Source organism: Sceloporus occidentalis, unplaced genomic scaffold, assembly GCF_023333645.1.
Source record: "Sceloporus occidentalis isolate IW3139 unplaced genomic scaffold, rSceOcc1.0.p SCAF_29, whole genome shotgun sequence".
Lineage (NCBI taxonomy): Eukaryota > Metazoa > Chordata > Lepidosauria > Squamata > Phrynosomatidae > Sceloporus > Sceloporus occidentalis.
This window is the reverse complement of record NW_028317009.1, coordinates 3,996,907-4,010,225: the sequence shown is the minus strand read 5'-3', so window position 1 is coordinate 4,010,225 and position 13,319 is coordinate 3,996,907. Positions and strand designations below refer to the sequence as shown.

The 13,319-nt window shown below is 45.9% G+C and overlaps 1 pseudogene; it reads left to right on the top strand.

The window, feature by feature from the left end:
- LOC149299118 (ryanodine receptor 3-like) overlaps positions 1–13,319 on the top strand; it is a 208,647-nt pseudogene that overhangs the window by 48,251 nt on the left and 147,077 nt on the right.

Below are 13,319 nucleotides of genomic sequence, written 5' to 3'. Positions count from 1 at the left end.
GTTATAGGATATTCCATTTGTTTACTTTTAAACAGTTCCAATGAGCATATTGTGTTTTATAGTATTAGCCTTTTAATGAGTGAGCTCCAAGTGTGAAAAGGTTTGTTGGAGATGAAATCTAATCCCAGGCAGATCAGTTTTGCTTCGCACTATGAATATGACACGACCAGTACGCGATTGCCTCTACTTGTGCAGGGTAAAATTGCATCTTCCCAGCCATTGCTAATCTACCAGGACTGCCTGTCGCCTAAAATATTACATACGAACATCTGATAGGAAGCCATTGGCTTTCTCCTGCTGTGTGATACTGGCATCTAGTGGTAGATTACGTTGCATTACATTACAGTGGCTTACATTACGATTTTGTCATTATGTCTAACATCGCATAAGCACTAACGTTTTGCTAATGTTATATAATTTTACCTGAACTACATAGTATAAGGGTTGTAAGTGTCTCATTATTAGTCTTACCAGTCTGTTGAAGGTACTTTGATGAAGTCTTTATGCATTCCTTTCCATGTAGGTCACTAAAAGTATATGTAACTTCTAGTAGATCAAGTTCAACCTTTGGTTATCGTTTCCAGACAGAAACAGTATCATGTAAACAATTACATTGACAATCGCTTCACTTTTCTTCTTGCAGCCACATTGAAGGAGCTCATATCGCAGACCATGGTGCGTTGGGCTCAGGAAGACCACATCCAGGACCCTGAACTTGTGCGGATTATGTTCAGCCTTCTTCGTCGACAGTATGACAGCATCGGGGAGCTCTTACGGGCCATGAGGAAAACCTACACCATCAGCGCCGCCTCCGTGGAAGACACTATTAATTTGTTGGCTTCTCTGGGACAAATCCGCTCTCTGCTCAGTGTCCGTATGGGCAAAGAAGAGGAGATGCTGATGATTGATGGTCTTGGGTAGGTTTCAGCAAATAAGTGTTAGAGTTGATCTGTTGTGCAAATGGTAGGACATGAGCTTTGGTATATACTGTATTTGCTCGATTATAAGACGATTTTTTTTCCAGAGCAAATGCTCTGAAAAATACCCCTCATCTTATAATCGGGGTCGTCTTATAATCAGACCTCAATTAGGTCTGACTATGAGATGACTAAGATCCAGATCCCCTGCAGCTGCAGGGGACCTGGATCCTCCTGTCTCCCCCCCCCCCCCGCCCCACTTACCGGTACTTCTGAGTCCCCGGTGTGTAGCTGGGGCAGCGTGTAGATGTCTACGCGATTCGCATAGACAACTTCCGCTGCAGCCGGAAGGAGGTGTGGCTAGCAGCGGGGGTTGTCTGCGTCCATCGCGCAGACCTTCCCCGGCTGTCAGAGATCAAAGTTCCCCGCACCAGTGCGGGGAACTCTGATCTCTGACAGCCGGGGAAGGTCTGCACGATGGACGCAGACAACCCCCGCTGCTAGCCACGCCTCCTTCCGGCTGCAGCGTAAGTGCGTGGGATCTACATGCTGCCCCGGCTACATGACAGTGAAGTCAGAAGCACCGGTAAGTTGAGGGGGGGGGGAGAGTGTTAAATGGGGGGCATAAGGCATTTCTGGAGGCAGAGTGCTCTGTGAAATGCCTTTTAACCCCCTTAATGCCACTCTGCCTCCAGAAATGCCTTTTTAACCCTCTATACGTCACTCTGCGTCCTGAATGCCTTAAACCTCCCTATATGCCACTCTTCCCCATAATATGCCTTTTAACCCTCTAAATGCCAGAGTGGCATATAGGGGTATAAGGCATTTCTGGAGGCAGAGTGGCACATAGGGGGTTAAAAGGCATATCATGGGGCACAGTGGCATTTAGAGGGTTAAAAGGCATATCATGGGGCACAGTGGCATATAGGGGGTATAAGGCATTTCTGGGGCAGATGTGCATAACTGGGGGGCAGGTTGGAAAATAGAAGGAAATAAAACCAAAATATTTTTCTCAATCATAGCTTTTATTAAAAAAAAAAAATAGTTTAGATGAATTAACATTTACTGGTAAAACTTTTTTCCTATAGGGTCGTCTTATATTCAGGCTTTTTCTTTTTTTCCTAAATTAATATTCAGATTTGGGGGGTCGCCTTATAATCAGGGTTGTCTTATAATGGAGCAAATACGGTAAGTTGTTCTTCCAGAACTGCAAGGACATACTATTAGACCAGGAGAGAAGTGGTTTGGGTATCTGTGCTATCCCTTGTCCATCTTTCCCTTTCCTGTGCACAATCGAGGTCAAATGAAATAAGAAGAGTATAAGGCGACAAATCAAATATGGCACATGCCAATGGCTTCCATTTAATTGAGCGCTCTTGTATGCTTTGCATATCTGTTTGTTGAATTGTGGTAAATGTTTAGAAATTTAACAGTGCAAGGAATGATATTTAAAATTTAGCATTTTCTCCTAAAATGTTAAATTCAGCAGAGAAGGTGGAACAACACCTTTAAGTGACTTCAGAAAATGAACATAAGGTTTAAAGTAACCCATTGGGATAGAACCCTCACTGAGTGTATATTAATGGTTTAAGTCAGAGGTGTCCAAGTTTTTTATACAGTGGGTCATTTTATCAGAACTGTATGTGTGTGTGTGTGTGCCTCATTCATTTTTTGTTGAGAGAAAACTTTTAGCTGTGTAATGCGTGTTAGTAGAAGATTATTTGGCAATAATGCAAAAAGCAGTAAGAATCCAGACACATGCACCAACACAACCAGATACTTGGCACCAACATACCCAGATACACATGTTCCCACACTTAAATACCCCACCACACACAAACATAAAGTTGAATAAATCTAAAATGTACCGTATTGGCTCGGATATAGGCCGCACCCTAAAAGTTAGGTTCCTTTTTAAAGAAAAAAATTTCTTAGTAAAAAAGAAAACACTTAGTGGAACAGATATGCTGCCACTCTGCCCTCCCCAGACATGCTGCCACTCTGCCCTCCCCAGACATGCTGCCACTCTGCCCTCCCCAGACATGCTGCCACTCTGCCCTCCCCAGATATGCTGCCACTCTGCCCCCCGAGATATGTTGCCACTCTATCCCCCCCCCGAGATATGCACTTTGCCCCCGAGATGTGCCCCCCCCGAGATATGCTGCCACTCTATCCCCCCCTGAGATATGCTGCCACTCTGCCACCAAGATGTCCCCCCCCCCTAGACTTACCGGTGCAGACTCCCCGGGGTCTTGCAGGGCCGACGGGGGACAGCTACGCAGTACGTGTATTCAACTTCCGGTACATCGGTACACCGGCTGCGGCGATGCAAGCGTTAACAACCTCTCGCTGCCGGCACGTCTGCACGATGTGCTTTAACAATCTCCCTTGCCGGGACTCCCCCCGTGGGAATTCCCGGCAAGGTAGATGGTTAAAGCACATCGTGCAGATGTGCCGGCAGCGGGGGCTGTTTACGCGCGCATCGCCGCTGCCGGTGAACGTCTGCGCGATGCGCTTAGACAATCTCCCAGGGGAGGCTGTCTGAGCGTTATCAAACTATTATAATAGCCTGTGGCCAAATAGTGTCCTTACGTGTGACCCTTGGAATCAGGCTTCACACTATCCATCAAGGTTGTCCTAGGAATCCTGTGCGTTGTGAAAAGCATCATTTCTTGTCTTAACTTCTACACAAGTATGTATAAAAGCACAATTGTCAGCGGTTTGTAATAGAAACATACACATTATTTTTGTGAAACTTACTTACTATGCAAGGTTTTGGGTTCTGTTGCCTGATATTATTATGGAAAACCCCCACATGTGAGATATCTTGGAACTTGTTATTTATGGTCTTAGTGATGTATAACCTTTTCTTTTTTAGTGACATCATGAACAACAAAGTCTTCTATCAGCATCCAAACTTGATGCGTGTGCTGGGAATGCATGAGACGGTGATGGAGGTCATGGTGAACGTGCTGGGAGGTGACAAGTCTCAGGTAATTTTATTTCCCAACTGAATACTGGAAGTTCACAAAGTCCTTCCATTTACTAGTTTAAAAACCAGAAGTATTTTTGGCCTACCATCGCTCTATGTGTAGCCTGTTTCTTTAAAAAAGAATGTCATTGTTTTAGGAGATATACATGACTTCCCAGCAGAGGGCATCATCTCACGTGTTTAGCAGAATGATAAAAGTGCACTGAAAAAAGAATATATGTCTATAAAATGCCACATCAGCTCGTGCTTCCGATGCCCAATGAAGTCCCCGCTGTCCTGACTCCTGACGTATGAACCCATGTGATAGAAAACGTGCACATTTGTGTATCTGAAGACAGTGGCAGTATATTATTTTGTCTCTCATGTACTAACGAGGGAGCAGAGATCTGCTACCCATACCTGGGAACTGTCAGGGTTAGAATCTTGGGATTTTAGCACCTGATCTACAGTCACACTAAATGGTCCATTTGGGTTTATATGCTGATGAGGTTGCAGTAGGATTGTGAGTTCAACTGCCTTGACTGCTTAAACCAAGACCACAGGGCCTAATATGGCACAAAAAAAACCCCCCATCCCACCCAAAAATTACACAACACAACAATTGTGGGTAAGGGCGTTGCCACAGCTTTATTAACGTCATGAACCAGCACATCATAACCATACATAAACATAACCATCCTGCCAGCTGTCGTGTTACCGACAGGCAGATAACCCAACACTTTACCAAGAGCTCTCGTTCTGGGTACCGTCAGCCTCCACAGAACTCGTCTCCCCAAGCCTTCTCCATCCACTGGATATTCCACATAAAAGGTGCTGGCCGAGACTTACCGCTGTGACTAAAAGAGAATAAAAGAAACCAACACCGGCACAGGAAAAAATACAGAACACATAGATAGAAGGGGAGGGCGGGAGGGAAGCTCGTACAGAGTGTCAGGAATGACTGAAACCCTGCTCCGGTAAGCCCACCCTTATACACCAAAGAACATTATAGCAACAATGTTGCTACCCACACCTGTGACCGGACCATGAACTACTGACCCCGGTCAAAGGGCCAGCAGTCATGTTCCCCCTTCCTAACCGTCCAGGGGGGCCCCTTGACTGCTTAAACCAAGACCACAGGGCCTAATATGGCACAAAAAAAAACCCCATCCCACCCAAAAATTACACAACACAACAATTGTGGGTAAGGGCGTTGCCACAGCTTTATTAACGTCATGAACCAGCTAGTGATGGGAAGTTCGGATCATTAAAGTGAATCGGATCATTTCGATTCGTTCACTGAAATGATCCGATTCATGATCCGGATCTTCGGATCACTCAGTGTGTCTGCACGGAGTTACTGTTTTCCAGTAACTCCGTGCAGGCACACTAACGATTGGCCCCGCCCCTTTCATTATGAATCCTCCCCCCTGCCTCCAGTGATGTCAATGAAGGCAGAGAGTCGTTCAAAGATTCGGATCTTACAGGGATCCGAATCTTACAGTGATCCGGATCACTGTAAGATCCGGATCATTGTAAGATCCGGATCATTGTAAGATCCGGATCATTGTAAGATCCGGATCATTGTAAGATCCGGATCTTTGAACGACTCTCTGCCTTCATTGGCATTGTAATCATTCAGAGAATGTCACCATACTGTTATAAATAATACATTCATAATCACTGCCCCAGGATTTACATTCCCCTTTACCTGCAACTGCACCTTAAGCTAACTTTATTAAATTAATTAAATTAACCCTCACCATTAAATTAACCCTAAACACCCCATCAACCATGACTGCCCTAAAATTAACCCTTAACACCCCATCAACCATGACTGCCCCTAAAATTAACCCTTAACACCCTATTAACCATAACTGCCCCCAAATTAACCCTAAACACCCCATTAAGCATAACTGCCCCCAAATTAACCCTAAACACCCCATTAAGCATAACTGCCCCCAAATAAACACTAAAGACCCCATTAAGCATAACTGCCCCCAAATTAACACTAAAGACCCCTTTAAGCATAACTGCCCCCAAATTAACACTAAAGACCCCATTAAGCATAACTGCCCCCAAATTAACCCTAAACACCCCATTAAGCATAACTGCCCCCAAATTAACCCTAAACACCTCATTAAGCATAAATGCCCCTAAATTAACACTAAAAACCCCATTAAGCATAACTGCCCCCAAATTAACCCTAAACACCTCATTAAGCATAACTGCCCCTAAATTAACACTAAAGACCCATTAAGCATAACTGCCCCCAAATTAACCCTAAACACCTCATTAAGCATAACTGCCCCTAAATTAACACTAAAGACCCCATTAAGCATAACTGCCCCTAAATTATCCTTAAACACCCCATTAAGCATAACTGCCCCCAAATTAACACTAAAGACCCCATCAACCATACCAATTTATTAGGTAATTTATCTGGAGTACATGCAATTAATTTAGGGGCAGTTATGGTTAATGGAGTATTTAGGGTTAATTTCAGGGGCCGTTGTGGTTAATGGGGTCTTTAGGGTTAATTTCAGGGGCCGTTATGGTTAATGGGATCTTTACGGTTAATTTCAGGGGCAGTTATGGTTGATGGGGTATAAGGGTTAATTTTATGCTGATGATTGAGGGTTAATTTAATTAATTTAATAAAGTTAACTGTAGGTGCAGTTATAGGTAAAGGGGGGCAAACTCAGGGGAATCTAAATCCTGGGGGCAGTGTGAACATTATTAATGTATTTATTTATAAAAGTATGGTATCAGTGATTTTCTCTGAATGATTCGAATCTCTGTAAGATTCGGATCCTTGTAAGATCCGGATCCCTGTAAGATTCGAATCTTTCGACTCTTCGGTTCATTCGACTCTTCGGTTCATTCGACTCTTCGGTTCATTCGACTCTTCGGTTCATTCGACTCTTCGGATCATTCGACTCTTTGAACGAATCTCTGACTCTATGAGTCATCGTTCCTGTGAGAATTAATGAGCTGTAACCTGACCCCAGAGTGCTCTGCAGATGACTCACAGCTCTAGGATCAGGTTACAGCTGCATGATGATTCACAGACTAAACCGCTACAAACGAATCGTTCAGTCTAGTGAACCGACTCATCCGGATCACTAAAAAGAACCGGATCAAATGAACGATTCGTTCATGATCCGGACATCACTAGAACCAGCACATCATAACCATACATAAACATAACCATCCTGCCAGCTGTCGTGTTACTGACAGGCAGATAACCCAACACTTTACCCAAGTTCCTGCCATATACCCGCCGCTCTGCCCGACGAGACGCCCAGTAGATAAAGGAGTGACCCAGTATCCAGACCAGTGGAGGCGATGAACCTGAAAGAACAATTATAATAGCTGAGGACGAATGTATAAGCGAAACCTCTTGGATTTCCAACGACCCAAGCGTTGAATGTCAGATGCAGGGACCCCGGCCCTAGCGGCCTCAGTGGCGGCCCCAATCCTAAAAGAGTGAGGGGAGAAGTCAAGTGGGCACACACCACAACGAAGTAAGCAGGAACGAAAAACTTTAGAAAACTGAAATCTCGTCAAGGACGAGCCAGATGCATGAATTAGAAAGGAGACCCATCCAGACGGACGAACAGAAGAAAAAGAACGAATAAGTCTAACAGGGCACCAGTCCAAATCGGTAGCACGAATACTGACCGTAGCACCACGACCAACCTGGTCAGTCTTGGACCGCCGGATAAACACCTGAACCAACCCGGGCTGAAAAACAATATCCTGAGCAGTAAGAGGGGAAACGGAACCGGCCCTAGGAGCCACAACCTCACCAACACGAAATGCACCATAAAAGGATAAGGAGAAAGCCACGCGAAACAGAAGTGTTTCATACCTGTCAAAACAGATTTGAGACAGGACATCCAGAATGCGATGCAACAGAGCAAAGGAAACCGGGCGCCTCCTATCAGGTACCATATGCTTCTTCCAACCCTTAACAATTTTGGAAGCAACAAATTTAGAACCCAGCTCCTGCCAGCCCATCAACTTAAACAGAAAGGACAGGGCTGTCATATTCCGCTCCGCTGTGGACCCAGAAGCACCACTATCCCTTAAGCCTGACAAATACAACAATGTTACCCGACTCCGGAAATCCTCAGACCTAAGATCACCCTCGACTTCAGCCAGAGAAAGCCAGGCCCTCCACACCCGAATGTAGGCTCTCCATGTACTCGATGATAACGAATTCCGGAGCAACGACACTAGGTTGGCGATGCGAGGCTCCATAAAGAGTGTGGAAAAGGCAGACCCGTAGCTGCAGCCTCCGGCGCGGCCTCCCTGAAGCGCTGAAACTGTAGGCGAGATAATGCGTCAGCAATTACATTTGCCTCCCCGGGAACATGTCGTGCCCGAACCCAGATGTTAAACTCCAAGCAACGCAGGACTAAGTGCCTCAACAAGGCCAAGACAGGAGGGGAATGAGAGGTTGAACGATTAATGACATGAACAACACCCATATTGTCGGTACGAAAGACAACCCGCTTACCAGTCAGTATTGGACCCCATAGCTCCACTGAAACAACGATTGGGAAGAGCTCCAGGAATACTAGATTGCGACACAAGTCAGACCCCAACCAATCAACAGGCCAGGGCTGAGAACACCATTCACCATGAAAATATGCACCCATCCCTACCGAGCCAGACGAATCTGTAAACAACTCAAGGTCAACATTAGAACATTCGGCCTGCTGCCAGCAGGTATGACCATTGTACTTTTGGAGAAAGGTCACCCAGACTTCAAGATCAGCGCGAATGGATCTCGTGATTCTAACAAAATGAGAGGGAACTCGAACGCCAGCCGTAGCTAAAGACAATCTTCTAGAGAAAGCACGCCCCATCGGCATAACCCGACAAGCAAAAGCCAACAGCCCTAACAAAGACTGAACCTGCTTGAGCTGAACCTTCTTGGAACACCGAACCCTATCAAGCTGCTGAGACAAAGACATCAACTTAGCCTGAGGAAGACGGAATACCATGGTGGAAGAATCAATTTCGATTCCTAAAAAAGACAAGCATGTAACCGGACCCACCGTTTTTTCCTCAGACAAAGGAACACCAAATTCACCAGAAATCTTCCGAAAAACTTTCAACAAAAGGGAACAGCATTCAGAATTAGCAGGGCCAACAAACAAAAAATCGTCAAGATAATGAAGTAAGGTGGAGAGACCAGATACTTGAATCACCACCCACTCAAGAAAGGAAGAAAACGATTCAAAGTAACTACAAGAAATCGCGCAGCCCATGGGCAAGCACATATCAACATAATAAAATCCCCTAAAAAAGCAGCCTAGCAAATGAAAGCATTCGGGATGAATAGGGAGAAGGCGGAACGCCGACTCAATATCAGCCTTAGCCAACAAACAGTTGGGCCCCGCCATCCGAACCAACTCCAATGCCCTATCAAACGAAGTATAATGAACCCGGCTCTCCTCAGGAGAAATGCCATCATTGACGGAATAACCTAAAGGATATGAGAGATGATGGATCATCCTGAAGCTGCCAGGCTCCTTCTTAGGGACCAGACCTAGTGGGGATACCCTCAGATTGTGAAAAGGGGGGGAAGAAAAGGGGCCGGCCATACGGCCACAATCTACCTCCTTCTGCAATTTAGCTGCAACCAAATCCTCATTTAATGACACTGATTTAAGATTAGCCGCCATGGAAGGAGAATCTGAATATGAAAAAGGAATCCAGAACCCTCTACTAAAACCATCCGTGAGCAACAAGGCCTCACGTCTATTGGTGTACTGCCTTAGCCAGGGGAGCATCTTTTGAACGCTCACTGGCGTCCTCGCCCCGGCTGGCATCCTCCTTCCCTCCAGACTTGGTTCCACCAGGTCTGTTCTTCCTAAAACATTTAACTGCAGGGTGCGGTCCTCCACAATGGGAGCACTCGTGGCGGAAACGGCAGGAGCTGTACCACCTGCAATGACTCTCATTGTAGAGCCAGCAAACACCCTTTCTTGCACCTGCCGCCGCTCCAGGGGCTGATGCGGCGGCCCCCCCATGAAAGGGCAGGGGTCTGTTTGGTGTCATCAATAATAACCACAGATTGCCGTCCTGCATATCAAAGCGCATACCAGGACGGACAGCCATCTTCTGACGAAACTGCTGATCATATTTAAACCAACACTGACCGCCATAGATTTTATAAGCACCCCAGATAAGATCTAGATAAGCAAATAATGATGGACCCTTGTCAGAAAAACGCTCACATAGTATGCTGGCAAAAACGGAAAAACCTTGAAGCCAATTACCAAACGTACGTGGAATTTGTTTTCCTTTTTCGGACTCACCCTGCTCTGACCTCCGTGGCCTATCCACGGTCTCCTTGTCCGCCGGGACCAATGACAACACATCCACAAATTCTAACCTGCAAATTTTCTCTCGAACCTCTGAAGATACATGCATGCTTAACGGCGCAACCTCACACAAATTAGGCACAGCCGGCAGAGAGGAAGAACCCATAGCAGAAGCTACCTGAGACCTCCCAACATTAGGGAAGGGGTCAGCTGTAGCAGCCCCAGTATCACCAAGTCTACCCAGTAAGTCTTTGAGGACCCTTGCCAGGTCAGCCCCAGAACCCTCCCTCAAATGCTGTGTGGTCCGTAAACCCCCAACCTCTGTGCCCCAGGCCATCTGGCCCAAGCACTCACCATCAACGCTGACAGCAGGTGGAAGATTTGGTGGAAGATCGTCGAATCCGGATAACATGGATCGGCTCCCTGACGCGGTCGACGCTGGAGAGTCCTCACGCAGGCTTCTGGCTGCATTCCGGTCCCGAGTCTCAGCAGGAGCAGGGTAATCACGAGAGGCTGCCGCAGGAGCCCGCCTCCCCCCCTCTCGAGGAGTCGCCGCGCTGACGTCACTCACCCGTCGCCGCTGCTGTCCACGCGTAGAAACCGCCGATGCTGCAGTCACCGTCCCTCTCCGTCGGCTGGATGGCGAACGAGGGCTTCGGCTACGCTCACCAGACGGTCCGGCTTCGCTCCCATCATCCGGATCAGCTACTGCGGCGGGGGAAGGTGGAGACGCCTCCTGCCGCTGCTCTCGTCGAGATGAACGCTGCAGACGTCTTCTGGGTCGTGCAGGCCTCGGGTTCCTGGATGCAGGTACCGGTCTTCGCCCTCCGCCCCTTAGGGGACTAGGGCTTAAGCGTGAAGGAGGTCGGGAACGCCTGCTTCTCCCTGCAGCAGCATCCGCCTGGACAGGGACTGGAAGGAGGTCAGTCGGAGCAGCTTGAGCCCTTTCCACAAGTCTCATCAGCGAGGCTCTGTCATTTTCTTGTAGAAACGCCGCTAGGGCCATTTCCAGTTGCTCAGACGACATGATGAAGGTGATGATGAAGGTGAAGCTCGTACAGAGTGTCAGGAATGACTGAAACCCTGCTCCGGTAAGCCCACCCTTATACACCAAAGAACATTATAGCAACAATGTTGCTACCCACACCTGTGACCGGACCATGAACTACTGACCCCGGTCAAAGGGCCAGCAGTCATGTTCCCCCTTCCTAACCGTCCAGGGGGGCCCCTGTTCCCTCAAAGGATATTCATACAAAGGATATCATTGTTGTGAGCTTCTGCTGCTATACATAGTGAGCTCTTTCAGCTTTAGCTATGGCAGAGCAACACAGTTATCCTTGGAGGAGAAGCCCTTCATAACACTAAATGCTAATAAGAATACAAATTCTAACTTGCCATATTATTTTCTTCTCTGTACCAGCCAAAGTTCCAATTTAGTGTTCATTGTACTTACAAAAGCAATGTCAAGACTTTCATCAACTGTACAATGCAGCAAGAAGTAAACAGCATGAAGCAGAATTACTTCCATCTAGTCTGTCTTATCAAGTTGTAACTGAGGGCTTTAACTTTGCACACCTAAATGGTGTAATGTGTGGCATATTAAACATTTAGATCTAAGCACAGAGACCTATCCTGTACTTGGTGATGCTGATTGATATTGTTCCTGATGTTCTGATTGTTTTATTTCAGCAAATCACATTCCCTAAGATGGTTGCAAGTTGCTGTTGGTTCTTGTGCTACTTCTGCAGAATCAGCAGGCAGAACCAAAAGGCAATGTTTGAACATCTTGGCTATTTGTTGGAAAACAGCAGCGTTGGACTGGGTATGATTTTTCCCGAGAACGATTTTTGACTTTTTGATGTTTGTATTTGTTTTCGGCATGATATGGCCACACATGGTGACACTCTGTCGCTACCACTATATAATTACAGTGTTTCTATACATACAATGTAGTTCCTATGTACAAGGCTGTGTAGGTTCTCTTACTTTATTTGTAGTTGATTCTCACACTCTGTGTGGTGAAACTGCAACTCTCTTGCCAACTCCTTCATTACTGAATAGAACCGCAGGTACCTTAATAAACCCACATATCATGGATGAAAATATTTGTAAATGTTGTATTGAGCTCACTAACACCCTGTCTTTTTTAAACTTTTGTAAATTGATGTATTCTGTATCCACTGTGTTTTCCTGCAGCTTCTCCATCAATGAGAGGCTCCACACCTCTGGATGTAGCCGCAGCTTCTGTAATGGACAACAATGAGCTTGCTTTGGCTTTACAGGAACCAGACCTGGAGAAGGTAGGGGCAAAATCATTGCAGATCATGTAGAGCTGCAGTGTGGTGGCAGATATACAAGAACTCAAGACGTATAAACGCTATAATATAAGCACCATGCAATAAATTCACGTGTGGGTGTAAACATCTTTGGGTGTATGCACTACTCTGATCATTTGCTAGTGTTGACCTTTTCATCACACAAACTTCACTGTGCCTTAACAACAAGTCTCTCCAAGAAGGGCTGTGTAGGCCCTGCATATTGCATAGTTAATATTGTAGGGGTACTTGGAAGTAATTTCATTGATTAGCTATGCATTATCTGAATAATCAACAGCTTCAACACATCATCGGAACCAGATCAACTCATCCCCATCCAATTGTCTCGCTTCCCCCTCTGACTAGATTGTAAACTCGCGAGAGCAGGGCCCTCTTCTCCTTTGCACCAGTTTGTTATTGTATGTGTTATTGTACGTGTTTTTAAATTGTTCTACTGACTGTAACAGCACTGCTGTAATTATATGGGGCCAGCTCAGATCTTCTCATTTTAGTTGCCACTTCATAGTAGATTATCATGGTGACATGATTATCAACTCCTCTGCAAACCCAAACTCTAGTGAATACACACATGTGATTGTAATGGATATAAACCAGACATTAAAATAGACTAACACACACACACCACAATTAAAACTTTAGATTGGATAAACGGGCCGTGGTCTTTTATTTAGTTTACCATTAAATCAACAAATTACACACATAAACTTGAAACATTGTAACCATAAAAAAGCACTCCTGGCCCAAGCCCCAGAGT